General features: G+C 32.2%; 1 long non-coding RNA gene across 1 annotated transcript in view; it reads right to left on the bottom strand.

The window, feature by feature from the left end:
• Positions 1-1116: 1116 nt before the first annotated feature.
• The window catches only part of LOC127066908 (uncharacterized), a 59096-nt gene continuing 38051 nt past the window's right edge, over positions 1117-22161 (bottom strand). The window contains exon 5 of the long non-coding RNA XR_007782520.1: positions 1117-1593. This is a non-coding gene — a long non-coding RNA (uncharacterized LOC127066908). The remainder of the gene's footprint in view (positions 1594-22161) is intronic.

Here is a 22161-nt window from a genome sequence, read left to right as displayed (position 1 = left end):
TATAAAGGTATACACTAATGATTGGCGCGAGCTCGCCCACTGGGCAAGAAGTTTGAATGGATCGCCAGGGGCGTAACAACAGCTCTAGGCTTATATGTATCTACACGTTTGCCCAGGTACGTATGAACGTATATAGTGACTCCATCTTTCTCTCTTTCTCTCTCTCTCTCTCTCTCTCTCTCTCTCTCTCTCTATTGTCGCTACAGTTTGACATAACAGCCCCAAGCAACATAGTAGTTTAGAAACTAGCGAAGCTGGCTTTATCTACAGGCCACGGGGTGAGATTAACGAAACAAAGAGCCTTCGTTGTCTCTCGCGGAATGCTGTTCGCTTCCTTCTCGTTCATGAGAAAGAGAGAGAGAGAGAGAGATAGAGATAGATAGATAGATACACCCTCTTCAAACCACCTCTCACTCTTCTTCGGCTTCTACTTGTTCCACAGGGTGGTTTACGTGCGTCGAATATATGTAAGACGTATGACCCCGCTAAGCCACTAAATGTTCCTAGAATATCTTCGGGAGTATAGAACTCCCTTTACCTCCTCGTAGAAACTGATCTTGATCGTCCAAGTCCGGAGCAATGATCTCTACTTCCAATCCATGGGACAAACTTTCCAAATTTCTTGATTTTCTAATACCAATCTTAGCTACTCGCGTTACCAAGAGAGTTGCGAGAAAGAACTTTCATGATTCTTGTATCTTCTTCGTCTTCTACTTCTACTTCTTTTTCTTCTTCTTCTTTTTCTTCTTCTTCTTCTTCTTCTTCTTCTTCTTCGTCTTCGTTTTCTTCTTCTTCGTTTTCTTCGTCTCGTCATAGAGTTTGAGTATCAAGTTTAACGAAAGTTCAAAATCGTTTCTCGTGAATTATTTTAGTCGATTGATCGACTCGATTGTTTTCTTGTTAGAAATTTCTTTTTCTTCTTTCCTTTCTCTCTCTCTCTCTCTCTCTCTCTCTCTCTCTCTCTCTCTCTTCATTTTTTTTCTCTTTTAATATAAAATAAAGTTTCGTAACAGAAGTTTTATTTCCCCACCTTTTTTTTCCTTTTCCCCTTTTGTTTCTAATGTCCAGAGGATATGAACGTATAATACATCAAAGTTGGGCAGAGATAAAGGGGGAGAAAGTTTGCGAAGGGAAAAAAAAAGAGAAAGAAAAGGAAAAACGAAAAAGAAAAAATACACACACACACACACACACATATATATATATATGTTTTATTTTTACAAAGTAGAATACGTAGTAAGTACGTAATACCGGAGCATCTTCAAGAAGATCTCGACGATGTACTTTTGAGACGCCTTTAGCGGAATGAAATACATCATTTTTGCATTTTGCAATGAGAACAAAATATTTGTTTTCTCTCATGATCTTCCTTCGCGAACCAGAGGATCTGTTTCTTCTTTTTTTCTTTCTTTTCTTCCTTCTTTTTTCCTTCTCTCTTTTTTTTTCATTTTTCATTTACGTATTCAATTATTTTCCTTTTTATTAATTTATATTCCTTTGTTTTATTTATAATTTTTTTATTTTCTCTCCTTTCCTTTCTGTCCCTTCTCGTCGCTCCTTCCTCCGCCGTGGAAAGACGTAAAAGAGAAAGAACTGAAAAATAAAATTAAATAAAAGAAAAAGAACTTTCTTCGCTCACAGAGTTGAAAAATCATTTCGAACGAACGAACGAACGAATCGAATCGAAATATCGAGATATCCAACGTGGAAACTTTTCATTCGCAGTGCTCGGATTCGAACAAGTCGAGACTTTTTAATTAGCGTCTTGAAAAATAACGATATTCCTGCGTTTACGTCAAAAAAGAGAGTACGGGGGCGAGGAAAAAAAAATAGAGAAAAAGAAAAAAAGGGGGAAAAAATAGAAGAAAAGAAATAAAAAAGGAACGTTACACGTGAAAACCTTGAACGAAATTTAACGAAGTTTTTATTGAAGTTTATTGAAGTATATCATAAGAAGAAAAAGGGAGCTAGCGAACGGACAAAGTTGAAAATCGATGTTCGCCATAAACTCTGTTGGTAATACTATTTTATTTGAAGAGAATCACGATTTGCGGACTATGTTACAGGAACAGCTCACTTCGTTGAATCGGCAAATATCGTCGATGTTATTCGATGTATGGATAAACGAACGATACGAATTTTATATTTTTCTATGCTATATTCCTATATATATATGTGTATATCTTTCTTTCTTTCTCTTTTTCTTCTTTGCTTCCTTTTTCAAATAATATTCTTCAAAGTTTATATATATGTATACCTATATATAATACGAATATATATATAATACAAAGTGGTCCAAAAGTTTTTAGCACAGCCAAAACTTTCCAAGTGATTTTAAATATCAATTACTCTTTTTCAAAACTTTTCAGACTTCTATTTAGGCATGTGGTTTTACAATCTACAAAAAAAAATTATCCTTTAGAAGGTTTAATCATAAATGTACATTTGGTTCACCCTAAATATGAGTATATAAATTTGGATACTCGGAATTAATAATCTTCGAAAGAAAAAGAAAGAAAGAGAAAGAAAAAATAATATAAAATAAAATCGATAAAAAAGAATGTAAAAAATAAATAAATAAAAATAAATAAAAGAGAACAATCACGTTGAACGCTATAACTGAGATTATTAGATTATAATAATTAGTTTAACGTTCGAAAGAAAATAATCATTTCTCCAAATTCCTTGATACGCTTATATCCGATAATTACTCCGTTCTAATCGCTCTATTCATTTCTATTACTTTTACGGTTCTCGAAGTTCTGAGTGCTTTCGAGTCCTCGATCCCCTGCAGGTGCGTCAAACTTGAATCGAGTACGTTACGGTAATCGTGAGTTGTTAAATTGCGAAACATTAAGGCACAGCGAATTTAACTCTACGTTTCGAGCTAAACTCGTTAATATTCGCCTCCTCATATTCGTTCTAAATACTTAAATATACATACATATAGATGTGGGTGTGTGTGTGTGTGTGTGTGTGTATACCTATATATAACGCAAATACATATATATTATATAGTATCTATAACACGTGCAAATATTAAACATAAACTATATATATGTATATATGTGTATACATACATATATAAACTTACAGATATGATTAGTACAACGTGATTATTATATCATAGGTTCCTTTTATACTTACAATTAGTATCAAATTGAATAGAGTTTTATTTGATAATTTTCGTATTTGTCGTTTGAAAAAAAAAAAAGAAAAAGGAAAAGAATAACTAAAAGTTATTGTTCGTTTATCGGGTTTTCACATCTGGAACCATTCTTCTATTTTTTCCATACTGCGTATATCTGTCCTATACCAACTCCCCCTATTTTCTTTTTTTTTTTTTACACACTTTTATACGGTTTTCCTATACCAGACTTTTATTCAATCATTTTCAACATGTTCCATTTGAAAAAATAACTTAAGTATTGTTCGTTTATCGGGTTTTCACATCTGGAACCATTCTTTCATTGATTCATACGCACTATGTCTACCACCCAGCCCCTTCCCCCCAACCTTTTATTTTTTTTTTACAACACGGTTTTCGTATACTAGATTTTTGTTGAATGATTTTCCACAGGTTTTGTATTAAAAAAATATAACTTATTGTTTCGTATCGAGTTTTTCAGATCTATAACCATTCTTCTATATTTTCCATACGCACTACTGTATACACTTTTACACGATTTTTTCATTTACACGTTTTTATTGTGTTTTCTTTTTTTTTCTTTTTTCTCACTCCTCGTTCCCCTCCACCCACCCCCTGAAACCACAATCGTACCGTCATACCGTTGTAAAATGAAGAAATTGGGTGTACATGTGAGAGACATTTAATCGACAGAGCAAACGTTCCTTTCAGTTCACGTTTGATTATATACCCGAATACGGAATCGATAAGCATGCTCGAAACGAGATTGCAACTTCCTCCTCTCGAGTTAGATAGATGAACCGAGAAAGGAGAAAACGAAGATAGAGAGATAGAGATATATATATATATATAAAGAGAGAGAGAGAGAGAGAGAGAGACAGACAGACAGACAGAGAAAGATAGAGGTAGAGAGAAAGACAGATAGAGAAAAAGAAAGAAAGAGAGAAAGAGAGAGAGAGAGAAAGAGATAGAAACGTCTCGATAAAACTGCTGCCCGGTAGAAAACTAACTTGATAGTACTTTTGCATGCTCTAAGAGTCTTTTAATGGCCGCTAAGGAGCAAGAGAGAGGAAGAGAAAGAGAGAGAGAGAGAGAGAGAGAGAGAGAGAGAGAGAGAGAGAGAGAGAGAGAGAGAGAGAGCTTATTGAAAGAAAGTTACCTCGTTTAAATCCAATCTCTTTACCTTCCGTTCGAATATAGTACATTTATCGTGCATACATGAGATACGATGAAACGTTTAAAAGGTGTCTTTAGTCTTGTAGTAGTGTTTCCAATCAAAGCCAAACCTCGCGGAAAGTGCTTTAGCCATTTAGTTTAACCGGATAAATTTCATCAATTTTAACAACTCAAACATCGATTCTCCTCTACCTTTTTATTTTTTTTTTTTTTTTTATTTGCTACACGACATTCTTCTAAATATTTCGCTATGTTATTCTGATCGCACGAAGAAACCTTTTAAGAAATTTGTTTGCTTTCTAAAATGATAAGTAAATAATTTTCATTAAAATCTTTGATATCTATGAGTATTATTATTTAGATGATATTATCGATAAGATATCATTCGAATGTTACTGTAATGCAGTTACTTATATAATTATGATAATGACTAATTATGATAATGACATCCTCTATTATTATTATTATTAATATTATTAATATTATTATTATTATTATTATTAATATTATCATTACGAACCTATATCAACATTTTTGCATTCGCATTCGTTAAAATATAAATTCATGTCGGATTACATGCTTGTTTAATATTTAACGCGGTGAGTGTGTACGAGTGCCTTCTCAAAGGATCAGGGTTTTCGAGACGTTTGACCAATCTATTAAGCAAACATTTACACTTTTCACGCGCGGTAACTGAATTCTCGATGTGTACAGAGTAAATTCGAACTTTGTCGAGTACGTTGCTACCAGCTTGTCCTATATTGACGAGTAATATAGATGATATATATATATATATATATATATATATATATATATATACATATGTATATGTATGTGTATAGTATATGTATATAATATACATATACATATATATATATACACATATTTATGTGATATTTATGTATTTACACGTATGCTCGTAACGTTTATATCAAAGGTAAATGCATTAGAGGAAAGGCATAGGCGTCGTGCATTCGTCGTTCTTTTTTCGAAAGAGGATTATATTTTTGAGCCTCACCTACTCACTACCTCTTTCTCCTCCTCCTCCTCCTTTTCTCCTTCTTTTTCTTTTTCTTCTTCTACTTCTTCTTCTTCTCCTTCTTTTCGATTTTATCCGTAGCTGATGCTACTCCAAACAAAATTCAGTAGATAATATTTAACGACAATTTTTTTTTTACACGTTTGCATCATCGTAAATTTGTAAATTTTGTTTTTTTTTTTTAATAATTTTTATAAAACGTTACAACGTATAAAATTATAAAATCGTATATTTAAAATATTTATACCTATAAGATATTAAATTTTAATTCAGAATCTGTGATTATACTCAATGAATTGTATTCAGAATATTCACTATATTATATCAATATATAGAATATTTAATATTCAGTATACCGTAGATGGAGGTATGGTATAACGAGATCGAGATTGTAAATTGTATATGTATCAGTATTACAAGAGACAAGAAGGATCGAGAGAAAATACTAGCGGATAAGAAGTAGAAACCTCCTGAATGTCAAGAACGTAGGAAAGAAATCTTTTATGGAGTGTCAAAGTACGTATCATCGTGTAACACATGAATGACAAAAATCTCGACGAAGATCATTGACACTAGATAAAAGATTTCTTCGTACGATCCTATATCATCCTTTTCAAATACTTTGCGTCGTATATATTCATTCTAATCCGTTTATCCTGACAACTAAAATCATATTTAATGCCTTATCAATTTTACTATGATCACAGTGTATATATTAAACATATAATTACAATAGATATATATCTACATATCTATATTATTTATAATATCGTTTGTTATTATAAATAATTGTATTTTATATCATATTTTTTATTTAATAATTCAGTAAATAAAAATTCTGTAAAATATATATATATATATAATTATATAAATATAATAAATCTGTTGTATCGATAAAATTTATAAAGTCAATATTTTTGTTTACGATAGGAAAAATTATGGATGTTTCGAATTTGTCTTCATCCAATTTATAATCTTGATATATATATATATATATAAAAAAAAGATAAAAAAATATCAAATTGCATTCCAAAGGAAAAGGTCGATGACCCTCGCCTTATAGGTAAATATGACACAAATATGAAATGTTTTCATCCTTACATATATCATCGTATAATCGACAGTATATTGTCTATATAGATAGAACAAAGTAATATATAATCCTTCCGTATGAAATTTAACCTTCTTGAGAACATATTTTTTCTATCGTAAAAATTTAAGACACTTTCGAATTCGCCTTGATCTTCTTTATGATCTTGCTATGAGAAAAAGAAAGAAAGAAAGAAAGAAAGAAAGAAAGAAAAAGAAAAAGGAAAAAAGGTCGATAACACTCATGTTTTGGAAAAATATGATATTCAGGGAAAAATTTTCATCCTTACATATATCATCGTATACTGGACAGTATATTGTATATATATAGATATATAACAAGGTATATACAATCCCATCGAATCAAATTTATTCTTCCTCAGAACATATTTTCCTGTCGTCAGAATATAACCAAGATATTTTATTACTAAGTGACTCAACTTGTATGTATGTGTGTGTATGTTTGCATGCATATGTGTCAATTAAAAAAACAACAACAAAAAACAAAAAAAAAACAAAAAAAAAGAAATATAGAAAAGAATAGAAAAGACATCGCGTTCGATCATTGAACTCAACTAGGTCGTAATATCGATAGGTTATTATTTTTCGCACGAATGAGAAAAGAAAAAGCTTTTCTTACTGTATTGTTTTATTATCGAACGTCCCTCGATAGTTTATCAGCGTTCCCTGCCGATAAAATAACTCTATATGAAGAAACTCGTGTTCTATACATATATATATATATACACACACACACACACACATATGAAAAAAAGTCGAAGGTTTGTTCTTCGATATTTTTCCTTTCTTAGTCTCTGGAGTCCTTTCTTTCTTATCTTTATAATATCATTTTCAACCTTTATCTTATACTTCTTCCTATTTCCTACTATTTTCGACGACGACGTTAAATTCAACAAAATTAAAAAAAGAAAGAGAGAGAGAGAGAGAGAGAGAGAACAATTCGACTATATTTCGCTATTAAAAAACAAAACAAATACTTAAACAAATCAAACATAATAATTATATGAATAAAATTTATGAATAATATCGAGATATTTATAAACCTAATAAAAAATAGATAAGACAGATAAAATATACGTGATCTTCTTGACACTAATAATAAATAAAGAAAAATTCTTTCATTGTCTTTATCGTGAATATAATAATTGTATATATATATATATACACCTATATCTATTTTTTATATATCTATCTAAACACCTGTACTACATATATTTATAATTTAATAATAAATATTGATAATTTAATAATAAATAAGATGCAAATATAAAATATGCGTAATAGTCTTGATAACGATAATAAAAAAAAGAGAAAAAAAATGTGTTTAAAAGGGTAACAAGAGAGGAAGGAAGGACACGTTCGTGAGTAATCGAGTCACACATGCGTCTCCTGCAAATAACATAGTTTACGATCCGGAAACGCATTAGCGTTTCTCACTCGAGCCGAGGAAAAGTGCAAAAACAGGGAATGTTTTTTGCAGTAGACACGACCACTGAGCTGCTTCGTTCTCGTTCTAGTTCTCGTTTCGTTTCGTTTGCGTCCACCCACGTTTCGTTTTCTCTCTCTTTCTCTCTCTCACTCTCTCTCTCCCCTTTTCGTTTCTTTTTTTCAATCGTCATTTTCATGTCCCCAGTTCGACAAAAAAAAAAAAGACAGAAAAGGAAAGAAAAAAAAATATTTCACAAAATACAATATAGGCATGCACAATTTTCTTATTACCACTTAATTGTTAGCATCGATCGAGCTTTTTTATTACTTCAAGAGGATTACGCGCATCATCCATTCTGATTATTTGATTATTTGAATATTTACTAAATAATAAAAAGAAATAAAGAAAAGAAGAAGAAAGAGAGAAAGAAAAGAAATATACAACGTTAATACGAACATCGAGATTAATCTTTTTCTCTTTTCATATACCTGCAGTTAACAACAGTCAAAGAAATAAAATGAAATAAAAAGAAGAAAAGAAGAAAAAATATCAGTAAGTAATACATCGTCAAAGATAATAAAAAAAAAATCTTCAAAAATATCTAACGCGAAATGATAATCTAACTTATCTTTAGCTTAGCTTTAATCTAAAAAGGAAGCGAAGAAAAGAAGAAAGGAAGGAAGGAAGGAAAGAAACGTACAAGAAAAGAAAAAAAAAAGACAAAAAAAAGGAATGGAAAGGAAGAGAAAGGAAGACAATATTTAACGACGAAGAAGTATACCGTTTATCCTTAGTCAGAGTTCTGCACGTAACGCGAACGTAGCTACTACTACTTCGACCTTAGAAATTGCTTCGAAGGATCAATTTGCGAGTCAGTTAATGCTCCACGCAATAGAGGTTAAGATTTCTAATCCTATCGAGAAAGGAGGACACGAGGAAGACACCGTAATCAGCTTCGTAAAGATTCTACATTCTCTTTGTCTCCCTCTCTCTCTCTCTCTCTCTCTCTCTCCATCTCTTTGTCTGATCTTTTCTCTCTCTCTTTCTCTCTCATTCCCTCTTACTTGGTTCTGGTAGGGCAAACACATCCAAAACGCTATACTAGCACCCTACGTGCTGCTGATTCGCAGAGTTTAATCGCACCAGTCACCCTGAATTCGCTCGGAAGAACTTTCCCCGTTTCCTAGTGACACAGAGAAAGGACCGACTTCTATCTCCCTCTCTCTTTTTCTCTTCGTCTCTCTTACTCTCGTTCTCTCATTTTCTCTATCCCTATCTCCCTCTCTTTCTGTATCGTCCCTATCGGTTTAACCCAATGACATACTTGAGCACATTGCTTTCGGCTGAGTCAGGAAAGTTTCTTAGCCCTTTCTCGAAGATCGAGAAGATCTTTTCGATTATCCTAATCTGATTTTTATTACTATAAAACTTAAGAATCGTGGAAGATTAATTCTTTTTCTTTCCTTTTTTTTCATATACACATATATGTATGTATAATCTTACGAATTTTTGATTACCTTTTTTGTCTTATAAATCAGAACTTTCATTCGTTCTCTCTCTCTCTCTCTCTCTCTCTTTCTCTTTCGTTCTCTCTTTTTTCGAATTTGTCTGACTTTTTTTTCTCATCATTTCAATCTTCTCGCGAGATTATCGACCTAGCCGTTTGAAATAGAATTCGTGAGAATAACACGTCATCGCGATCGATCAGTGAGAGGCAACAACGATAAATCATATTTACGTCCGAACATCTAACACGAAAAGTCTCTTTCACTCTCTCTCTCTCTCTCTTTCTCCTTTTCTCTCTCTTTCTCTCTCTCTCTCTCTCTCTCTCTCTATTTTTCTCGTTCTCGTTTTCTATCTCTCTCTTTCTCTCTCACTCTCTCTCTCTCTCTCTATTTCATTTCCAATTTATACGAAAAAACTATCATCGTCAGCTTGTCAACGTATTCACCTTTAACCATCTCCCAAAATTGATGGGGACACTCTCGAACAATCCCATTTTCGATTAGAATTTTCAAATAGGATCGATATCCGATCGATTATATTTCATCCTATGCACGTCAAACAGATTTATCAATTAGGCTTACTATTAATTTCAATGAATCAATTTCAATCAACCTTTGTAAATGTAAAATGTAAAATGTAAAATGAGAGAGAGAGAGAGAGGAAAGAGATATCTCATATATACCTACTTGAAACTAACGATTCATTCCACTCTCTGTAGATGAACAATTTTTCATACTTTCTCCCTAATAATCATTACTATAAATTCCAAATTGAACATACGTACATTACGTAAACGATTGCATTCTATCTTGGAATAAAAAAGAAACAAAAAAAGGATATCCTTCCACGGAAAAAGAAATAAAAATAAAAAAAAAAAAAGAAAAAAACCTTGTAATAATATATAAACATACTATTATTAATCATTACTATAATTTTCCAAACCACCTCCAACCCTATCTACGATTTCTTCGTTCAGCCTAAATTGAGTGAAAATAAATTGGATACAAGTAAAATGGTGGTCACGTAATACGATTCAACAGAGCAAGGAAAATTCTATTCCCTTTCTTCCTTCCATTCGTCTATTCATACTTCTTTTCCTTCTTTTCCCTCTCTCCCCTCTCTCTCTCTCTCCTCCTCCTCCTCCTCCTCTTTCTCCTCCTCATCCTCTTTGAAAGAAGGAAAAGCGTGAAAGATATTGAATCACCGGCCGGAAAGAATACCGAATCCTTCTGTCTCGGGGGTTTCATAACTTCGAGATGCTTTCGGCAGGAAGAAATCGGAGACAAAAACGGGCAGCAGAGCCATAAAGCCAAAGCTTAGGGTGGAAAGGGTCGAAGGACCTAGCTTCGAGCTTTCGCGCAGTGCTTTTCGACTCTCGAAACTTCCGCGTTCCGGTCTCTACGAATAGCCCTAGGGTTCACGTCCCAGACTTTCTACGCGTTTTACTCGCAACATTCTCTCTCTCTCTCTCTCTCTCTCTCTCTCTCTCTCTCTCTCTCTCTCTCTCTCTCTCTCTCTCTCTCTCTCTCTCTCTTTCATTTGTTGCTTCGTTCGTTCGTTCGTTCACTCCTGATAAAATTTCACGTATAAAATTAACCTCAGCCATTATTTAATCATGCTTCCCAGTTTTATTTTTTATTTTTATTTTTTTTTTTGTTCTCTGATACGTATATGTAAAAAATTATTTTATTTTTTTCCCAAAAAAAAAATTTCAAATGATAATTCAAAGAAAAATGTTTAATGTAATATATATACACACATATATATATATATATATATTTATTTATTACATATTATTATTTTTTTTTACTGCTAATTTACTTAAATATATAAAGAAAATGGAAAAGAAAATTCCTTTTTAACTTCATTTATAATCGTTTTATTCTTTCAAAAATAGTCATTTTCGGAAATTAAAATGTCAAATATAAGTTTCTTCTTGAATAAATATTAATCAATTGTACATTCATTCCACGTTTTCAACGTTTATTCGAAACAGTTTTAGTCCTTATTCATTTATTGTAATTATATTAATTTGTTTGAATAAAATTCATATCAAAACGTAATAAATCATGTATGAAATGAAAATTCATTCAACATTATTTCCCTCTTCATCTATTGATTTTTCTTTCTGCAATCATTTAGAAATATATCACGATACATTTTTTATATTTTTTCTTTACTTTCATATCAATCACAGAAAATTCATTATCAATCTGTTTTGTCCTATCGAACTAATTAATATTTCACTTCTTTTATTCAACATTATAACAGCGTTTCTCTAAAGCTTTTGGTACATTATCAAACATAATCCACAGACATTTATGGTTTTGGATGCGGCATATGTCGTCTTCCATTAATTAATCGATATTTTAATGGCTTGATGGCTTTGTTGCCATTACTGCATGTTAATCTTATTATCTATTTATTATTATTATTATATTATTATTATTATTATTATATTAAAATAATAACTCTAATAGTTTATAAAGTTCGTAATATCATTGAGGAGATTACAAATATGTAGATTGCATTTCGTTCTTATGATTTCGTTGTGAAAATAAAAACTTTACTGAGAGAAAAGGTAAGAGAAAAAAAAACAAAGGAAAAAAGAAACGCGAGATGATTTTTCGAAGTCAAACACAACGTAAAGAGATCGAAAGGTCGGAAAGTTATTCCTGTTTGTAGAGAGAATCCGGATACCGATCTCTTCTCGTTAGTCTTCGCACTGACCGGCTTTTCGAACTTTCTCATCAAATAAACGAGATTTGTTGAATGTTTTCCTAAGAAGAACTTCCTAACTTATCGAGAGTTAAACTTAACATGGCGATCACGTTTACGCGACAACTAATCGGCCCATTTTGCCTACCTGACTCTAACGAGCATAATTTCTCGCTAAACTTACTTTACTTTCGACGATAATTAACTATATAGTAGTTTATTTTCTTTTTTCAAACCTTCAACTAATTGTAACATTTCTTTCAAAATTATCGTTGATTAAAGGCAAGCATTATCATGTTTTTTTTTTCTTTTCTTTATTTTTTATTTTTTCTTTTTTCTTTAACAAATTAACTTAATAGCAAGCTTTCTTATTTAAATGATACAATTCCTTAATAATTAGCATGACCCTCTCGCTTGTGTCGCTTATTCGAAAAATTTTAAAATTATTAAAAAGATTCTAAATATGTATTACTTGAATACGTACATACACACACACACACACACACACATTAATTTATTATAATATATTAATTAGAAGAAAAATTGTCTTTTTAAATAAAACTGACTTCAAAGAATATTTCTTTTTTTGTTCAAGTCTTTTTAAAATGACGTCCTTATATTTAAATGTTTCACATTGTGTAAAACGATTCACTTACGACTCGCATAACTCTTTCCCTTATGTCACCTCTGAAATATGACTCCTTTTAAAAATGCAAGAAGATATTAAGAATAAAATTATAAAAAAGAATATTATCTCATTCATGCACACACGTACGCACATAGACATGAAAATCTACGTTACAAAAAATTATGAATATAAAAAGAAGTTTCGTAGAAAAGAGATATTTAATAATTACTTATGTAGTTACTCTTGTATAATCTTTCTACTCTGTCTTTATGACTCACATAGGATAATGTAATTAACGTGTCCGTTCAGTTCCTTTTACTCCTTCGAGACGTCGAATGAGAAGGAGACCTCTTTGTACCCTTTATCACGGTCTCTCGAACGTACGAAAGCGACGATACACGGCAAAGGCGTCGTACTATTACAGACTGACTGAGAGAAGGGTAGATTAATTATTTTTCCTTACCCTACCTATATAGTAAAGATCTCGTTGATGTTCTCAACGGAGCCGTTCCATTCCTTCTTACCTTTCGTTACTTCTTTTTTCTTTCTTTTTTTTTTCTTTCACAAAGTGGCTAATCACGTGAGAAAGGCGTACTTTGTTCCTCGTTTCTACATTTACCCTCTTTTCTCTCTCTCTCTCTCTCTCTCTTCCTCTCCTTATCTCTATCTCACTTTCTCTTTCATTTCATACTCGCTTGCTTTTACATTGTTTCTCCTTTCAGCAATCAAGCTTATCACATAATTAGAATCGTTCTAAAATGCATTCGTCACTCGTCGCATTCGTCGTTAACGACGAAACGTACGAAAACATTTGTCAAACATTGCATCTAACGATGACAGTTCGTTAGATTCCCCTTCCCTCACTCCACTCCCCAAAAAAAAAAAGAAAAGAAACAGATAGACATAATTTCTCTAATTAGAAATAATTTCTTTGTACGACGGAGTAGACAGAAAGAAAAGAAAAAAAGAAAGAGAGAGGGAGAGGACAAAAAGAAAATGAAAAAAGGTAGGATCTCATTAACCGTTGATAATAAAGAGAAGAAAAAATAATCAAAGAACAGAAAAGAAATAAGATGGATATTTTTCGAGATGAAATATTAATAGAGATAGAGATAATGTGAGTGTTAATATACATATGTGTATGTGTGTGTGTGTGTGTGTAAAAAAATAAGAGAGAAGTCATTCTCAGCAGTTTACTTTTTTCAACTAAGATGCTACTCCAACACGTGCCTCCTGGCAATGGCGTCCTCCTTGATAAATGTATTTTATGTGAAAAAAATTACCGTGCAGTTGGCCGCATAATAACTTGCTTCCGGGAATGGAAGACATTTAGTGCACTTAGATCGGTGATCCATCGACTACGTAAGGAAAAGAGAGAGAGAGAGAGAGAGAGAGAAAAGAGAATGAAAGAGAACGAATGAGAGAGAGAGAAAGAGAGAGAGAGATACAAGAATGAGGCCAAGAATAACCCGTCCTTCCTTTTCTTCTCCTTTTTCTTGTACTTCCCTTTTACCTTCTACTATGATCTCACTTTTTCCCTAGGATCTATTAGCCTCACTCTAAAAGATATGGCTTATGGATCCAACGAACTACACGATTTCCCCATCGTCCGGCATATACTTTTCTGAGGATTTAAAGGCATCGTTAATGCGTTGGAACGAGCTTACGAGTGACCGATCGATCCTCGTCATTAATCCTAGCTTTGATCGATCCGATCAAAAAAAATAAAGAAAAAGAAATGTAATAATCTCTTATACTCTCGAGTACATTTCCACGCGACTAATATCTTTCGTATAGAATTTTTTTCGTTTTTTTTTTTTTTTTATTCCTTGTTCTATTTTTATCACTTGATAATATGTATCTTATCTCGATTTGCAAAATACATATATGTACATGTATATACTTATCTTGTTTTCCAAGTCGAACATTAACGACGTAGAAATTATTTCAATATTTTTTAACAGATAAGAGAGTAACTTTGTGTGTGTGTGTGTGTGTGTGTGTGTGTGTGTGTGTGTGTGTGTGTGTGTGTGTGTGTGTGTGTGTGTGTGTACATATTGTGAAAAAAAAGCGAAGAGATGGGTGAGTTAGAGGTATGGATAAAAAGAAAAAGAAATGAGAGAGAAAGAGGGAGAGAGAGGGGGAGAGAGAGAGGGAAAGGGAGAGAAAGAGAGATAGAAAAGAGAAAGAGAGAGAGAGATAGAGATACGGAGGGATGAAAGCCTTTGTCCCAGTACAAAATCGATAAAGTAGATTATGATGGAGGCTATATGTTGTTGCATCCACGGTGTGCAAGCTATGATAAACTTTAGCGAGCGTGCTCTTGTGAGAAATACTTGATGAAAACAAGTGGAACCAGGTGGACGACAAAAAGGGAAGCATTATTGGTCGAAATGACGAACGAACGTACAACGAACGTTAACGCTACTGTTCGATTTAATTTCAATATATTTTGTTTATATAATATTGTAGATAAATGCTTAAGCGTTTATATGGGCAAAACTGAATGAACAACATTCGTTACATTCGAATAATACGTACATACATATATAGGTACATCGGTGAATACGATCAAACAATTTTCGTTGAAATTCATCTAAAATTCAGGAACAATGCTACGTATACTTATTACGGATTATCGAAATTAATTAATTTTTCAATAGGGATTTTTCTGTTTTTTTTTGTTTTTTTTTGTTATTTTATTTCTTTCTTTCCTTTTCTTTCCTTCTACGAATTGTTAATTTTTTATTCTCTTTAGCTCGTTAATTTTCCTTTTCTTTTTTTTTTCTTTTCGTTGTTGTTGTCGACGATAGTAATTTATATTCTTTACGGTCGAAATAAATTAACTCGATTATTAGAGGCAACGAGGATATTCGATTAAATCTTTTTTGTTAATAAATTTAATTCCAATATATCTTTTTATAATATTATAGATAAATGCTTACGCGAATATTCCATAGGTAGATACCATTTGTTACGTTCGAATAATCTACAATCGGACATTATATTCGTTTAATTCATCGAAAATTTAGAAAAAAGAAAGATATATGTATGTACTTATGTATCTACATATCTCGATCATCGAAAGTAATTAATTTTCAATGAAAATTTATCTCTTTCTTTCTTTCTTTCTTTCTTTCTTTCTTTTCTTCCTTTTATTCTCTTTTTCTACGATTCAATATCACCCTTTATTAGTTTTCAAAACTATAAGCATCGATGCTGAAGTAATTTATATGTTTCACTCGTTCGAAACAAAATTAACACGATTATTCCAATAAACACAAGATAGAATTTTCGACGAAATCATTTTTTTACCAACGAAATTAATATAAAAGTCTGTTTATTTCCTACATAGAAATATTTTTGATTCCCATAGAAAATATCTGGAGATTCATTTTCTACACGATTCTACACGATTGATCGGAAGAATGTTCGGAAGAATCAGAGCTCATTCGAGTCGAACGAGAGAACATTGCTGCCAAGAAGCTTGGACCAGATCGGACTATAAATGGGAGCGTCCGACTTGGTCGTCCAAACAGAGAAAAAGAAAGAGATGGATAGACAGAGAGAAAGAGAGATTAAGAGAAAGAAAAAGAGGCAGAGAGAGAGAGAGAGAGAAGGAAAGAGAGAGAAAAAAGTAAAAGAGAGAGAGAAAGAGAGAGATGCTAGCGAGATAGATAGAGAGAAAGGGTGAGACGAACTCCAACAAGAGAGGAGTACAAAGGAAGTAGGGAAACGTAATCTTGAGATTCCATGCGGTCCGTGTCAAGGATGTAATTGAAGCCCTAAGGCAATCATGAAATTATCTTGGACATCGTTCCCGTGTCACGGTTCTCGACACCCTTTATCGAGCTATTACCTTCCGGTAGAAACAAAAGGTACCCATATATAGAGAGCTTCGTTAAGTCCTTCGCTTATCTACAAGCTGAACGAGAGAGGGAGAAAGAGAAAGAGAGAGCTATGTAGATAATTTGATTAAAGTGATACGTAACGTTCCGTATTACAATAGAGATATGTATATCACTTGTATGAAAAATAATTTTCAAGAACTTGTTTCAGTCTATCTATATTAATTTTTCAAAGAGAAGTCAAAAGATCGTGCTAAGAAACAGCGACGAATTTAATTTACACGGGAAACTGATATATATGTATATATACATATGTATTTGAAATTGTTTCGAATAAAATTACCATCAGATTTTCTAAAGTACCTAAGGGAGAAGTGAGAATTTCGTAGAATTTCATAGAATTTCGTAGATTACTTCTTGGAAAATCCGCGTGAATCTATGGATTTACCTTTCTTTTTTTGTTTCCTTTTTTTTTCAAAGCATTAACCAAAGCCGAGAAATGCTATTCACAATTGTCACGTATATAAAATTATGTATATTAAATTAAATATATATATGTGTGTATAATAAAAAATATGTAGTAAAAATAAAAAAGGTAAAAAGAAAGAGAGAAAGCAAAAAAGATCACAAAATTCATAGATTCTGATTTGAAATTAAAAAAAAAAATTCAATCAATCGTCTATCAATTTTCGAATTGCACATCGATGACATCATACGATTATCTAACCACGTAATACTCACATCGTTTTATATTTCTGTGTCAGTCAATAATCCACCATTATAAACACGTTGTTCCAAATGCAAGCGGTTAAAATCAAGAGCTAACGAGAGCTTTTCTCGTTTAAAATTAATTTAACATGCTTCAATCTAAAACCAGAGATTTATTTAATTATAATCAAATAAACTAAATCGATTCAACGTTCGATAACTATAAAATAATATTTGTGAAAATATATTTGTATTTGCGTGATATATCAGTTCGATTAAACCTACAATTAAATTGATAATTGAAAATAAAGTATCGGTAAACATTCAATTCGAAAGCATAGTCTCGATTGAGTTATTAAAATCCTGTAGACGAAGTAAGTACCTGAATGAAGATTAATATGTAAGTATTTGGATATTATTATATCGGGTATCTAATTAAAACTCGATTAAATCGAAAGTATACCTACTTACTTTCCCTTCGAACGGAAAATGTCGTAGAAGGTAAATCTAACAGTAAGTTTTGTAAAAGCATATTGAGTCTAAGACCGCGAGAAAGAGAGAAAAAGAGAGAGAGAGAGAAAGAGAAAGAGAGAGAGAGAGAGAGAGAGAGAGAGAGAGAGAGAACAGAGAGTACTCGAAAGATTTTACCTTGTAAATATTCAACAAAGTTTGATATTAATAATCACCCTGTACTATCATCGTAGGGCGTAATTAAACGCCATTTTCTAAGCTTGCTAATCATTCTCTTATCATTAATATAACGACAAGGAGATAAAAGGAGAAAAAAGAAAGAAAAAAGAACGAAGAAGGAGAAGAAAGAGGAGGAGAAGGAGGAGGAAAAGAAGGAGAAGAAAGAGGAGGAGGAGAAGGAGGAGAAAAAGAAGGCTCGTTTGTCAGAAACACGCGCGAATAATGCTCTCAGAGCTATTCCGGAAACAGAAAAGACGGAAGTGAAAGATAAAAAACGAAAGAAAAAAAAATTAACAAAAAAAAAAGAAGAAAAGAAAAGAAAAGAAAAATCGTGCAAAAGCCTTGGAAATTGTAAAAAGAAGAAGATAGGGAGTGTCGTGATGGAAATAGAATAGAAAAAACTGAATAGTAATAGTAATAGTAATAATAATAGTAATAGTAATAGTAATAGTAATAATAATAGTAATAGTAATAGTAATAGTAATAGTAATAGTAGTAGTAGTAGTAATAATGATAGTAATAGTAATAGTAATAGTAGTAATAGTAGTAATAGTAGTAGTAGTAGTAGTAGTAGTAGTAGTAGTAGTAGTAGTAGTAGTAGTAGTAGTAGTAGTAGTAGTAGTAGTAGTAGTAGTAGTAGTAGTAGTAGTAGTAGTAGTAGTAGTAGTAGTAGTAGTAGTAGTAGTAGTAGTAGTAGTAGTAGTAGTAGTAGTAGTAGTAGTAGTAGTAGTAGTAGTAGTAGTAGTAGTAGTAGTAGTAGTAGTAGTAAAAAAAGAAAAAAAAAGGAAAATGAGGAAAAAGGGGTTAGAGGGGGAGACTGAAGAGGGCGGGAAACTACATAAACGATGAAGTAGTTACGAACGATACTTGCTAGTAGAAAGGAAAGGCTTAGTGGCTTTTGGACAAAGTCCCTTTAAGCTTCGACTTTGTACTATATCACCATTACCGTCAATGTCGTCGGTTCTTTCTTACCTGACGAATTCGATTCTTCTCTTGGGACTATAAAGGAATATAGAATCAGCTGAGAGGGTATAAGAAAGTGAGTGAGACTGAAAAAAGAGAAAGAGAGAGAGAGAGAGAGAGAGAGAGAGAGATACAAAAAGAGGCAAACGATGCTACCTACCATCACTTGCCGTTTACGTCACATCAAAGAACTCTAAGTGTAACGAAGATAACAGCTTCTAAGACACTCTCTCTCTCTCTCTCTCTCTCTCTCTCTCTCTCTCTCTCTCTCTCTCTCTCTCTCTCGCTTTTTCTTTTTATCTCTCCTTTCTTTCTTTCTCTCTCTCTCTCTCTCCCTATATATATATATATGTATGTATGTATGTATATTGTTCACTCATTCCGTTCTTGACTAATAGCATACTTACGATGTCGGTTAGCTTGATACACGTTTAGCTTACTTGTATGTATCTCTCTCTTTCTCTACATATAAATATATATATATATATATATATATATATATCTTTCTCTTTTTATGAAGAGTCAGACAGGGCCGAGTTTGTTAAAACGGTTCTCGTAACTTCGTGCTTTGATGCGTAGACAGGGAAGAAAACGCTAAAGGATTTTATCTACATAACGAGCATGACGAGAGAAAGAAAAAAAGAAAAAAGAAAAGAAAGTAAGAAGAAATGAAAAAAATATATGAAAAATGAACAAAATAAAAAAGAGGAAAAAAAGAAGAAAAAGATGAAAAAGAAGGAGAAGTTTGAGAAAAGGGAGACCTTTTTAAAGAGTGGTGCTGCCATAAGCGTGGTTATTCTCAAAGCGAACCATATTCTTCTCGTCTACCCTATAAAGAAGGGTGCGGGCTAATGAGGGAGAAAGAGGGACGATGGGAACAAACTACATAACTCTACCGGTTTGTCCGATATTCTCAAGAAAATGATAGCGAATGCCTCGAAATCCATTTAACTTGGAATGAGCTGTGTAACTGACTGATTGCTACTACTATCTAAACGAATATGGCGGAAGAGATATATGTAAAGTATATGTCACGTAATATATATACTCAGAGGTATATACATATATATAATATATTAGTCAATATTTTATATCTAAAAAACACGATTGCATTCAATATTTTTTAACATATTTCAGTCAAGCCAAAAACACATATATTATTTTTTATTATATTAATAAAATATTCTTTATCTAGACGTTATTGCTGTTGTTTCATTTAAAACATAAAATATTGCAACTACGGACATTAATTATTATCCAATCAAATATATGTATATTTATATATGTGTGTGTATATATGTATATATGTGCGTTACTGATTTGGAGATATAATAAATTTATATTCCTCGTGTAACCTAGATACATACGTACGTATATCTATGTAATATAAATAAATAACTTTGTTTTCTCCTTTTATTTAACATCATAGACAGCACGACTCTATTCCCGAAGTACTTAATTCGTGAATACGCATCCGTGACGTAAATCCGATCGCGATGAAATAGATAATAGCCCGGGGAGAGTTAACGCGCTGTAAAAAGTTAGCCCGTAAAAGCGGCACGGTGCGAATATCGCGATCTCGAAAAATTTAGAGAGAGAGAGAGAGAGAGAGAGAGAAAGAAAAAAAAGAGAGAAAAAGAGAGAGAGAGAGAAAGAGATAAAGAGAAAGAGAGAGAGAAAAAGAGAGAAAGCATACGTCACCGTTATATAAGAGATAACAAGCGCAATCGCCCGTATAAATCACGATAAAATATCGACAACCGATATATACGTATATGAGGATGAAAATAAAAAAAAGGGAGAGAGAGAGAGAAAGAGAAAAAGAAAAAAGTACGAAAAAGAGAGAAGAAAGAAAGTTTGATAAAAACACGAACACTTTACTGTTTATTGACCATTGTTGTCCGTGAAAATATGAAAGATTAAAGATGTTGACTATATGTCTCTATCATCAAGTGTTAACACACTAACAATATGTTGTGAACTATTGAAAAAGATTTAAAGAATGTTTTTCGAACGTATTACATAAGAATATATGAATATATATATGAATATATATATATATATATATATATATATGGGTTCTTTTTTTTTTTAATATATTTATACCGAAATTATTGAAATATATATATTAGATGTCTGAATACTTTGGCTACTTAATTTTTTCTAGATTGATTTAATAAAAAAAAAAAAAAGAAAAAGGAGAGAAAAAAGATCTGAGGAGACACGATTTATAACCCTTTATAACTCCACGTAACTTTAAAGTCACATACATTACTGTATTATTTCATTTTATCGGCACGGACTTTTCGGATCGTTCACATATCTGCTCAAGTTTTTCCACATATTTTTCTTTTTTTTTTTCTTCTCTTTTTTTGTTTAAGCAAAAATTATACTTATATCGATATAATTTAATCCAATCTAACATGCATAATCCAATCTAATTTAATAAACCTATAAATTTTCAATTATCTATACAATTTATTTCTTAGACAGAACATTGAACAATGTTGAATTATACAGAAGAAAAAGAGAAATAACCATAAGTCGGTCAAATTGTGCATAAACGTACATTCGCTCATTATTATAATAAACATCCATTACTGTAAGAAAAGTAAAATGAAATTATGCCAGCAAAATAGAGAAATATATATATGTGTGTGTATGTGTGTGCTGTGTGTACGTATGAACACAGCTTAGTTAAGATGCTTAGATCTCCAAATACTTTTGCGATAAAATAAGGGTGGAAAATTTTTTCACGGATAGATATACTTCAAATATCGATGTATATCGAATATATCGAAACATTCGTAGACGTGCAAGTCCAGTCAGCTTCATCTCACCCCATTCAATTCCTATTTCCATCCCCTCCAGCTTCGAAAGCAACAACCCTTTCTCACGAGGCACAGCTTGTGAGCCGGTCAATGTTCCAAACGTTTGTTCGAAGACAGATAGCTGCGCGTGCTCGATCGGCCGTAGGTAATAGGATACGCACGTGTACCATCGTTTATGTCGCATTGCGAACATTGACTATATATATTTTCGAATGAATGCACCCAATACTTTGAACATCCTTGTGCGAACAGAGAGAGAGAGAGAGAGAGAGAGAGAGAGAGAGAAATAGAGAGATAGAGCGCGTGCACAGATACACGTAAAAATATACGAATCTTTTATAAGACGACACGTTATGCCACCTTATTT

The sequence above is a fragment of the Vespula vulgaris genome, chromosome 10, assembly GCF_905475345.1.
Source record: "Vespula vulgaris chromosome 10, iyVesVulg1.1, whole genome shotgun sequence".
In the NCBI taxonomy this organism is placed as follows: domain Eukaryota; kingdom Metazoa; phylum Arthropoda; class Insecta; order Hymenoptera; family Vespidae; genus Vespula; species Vespula vulgaris.
This window is presented reverse-complemented; position numbering and strand designations above follow the sequence as displayed.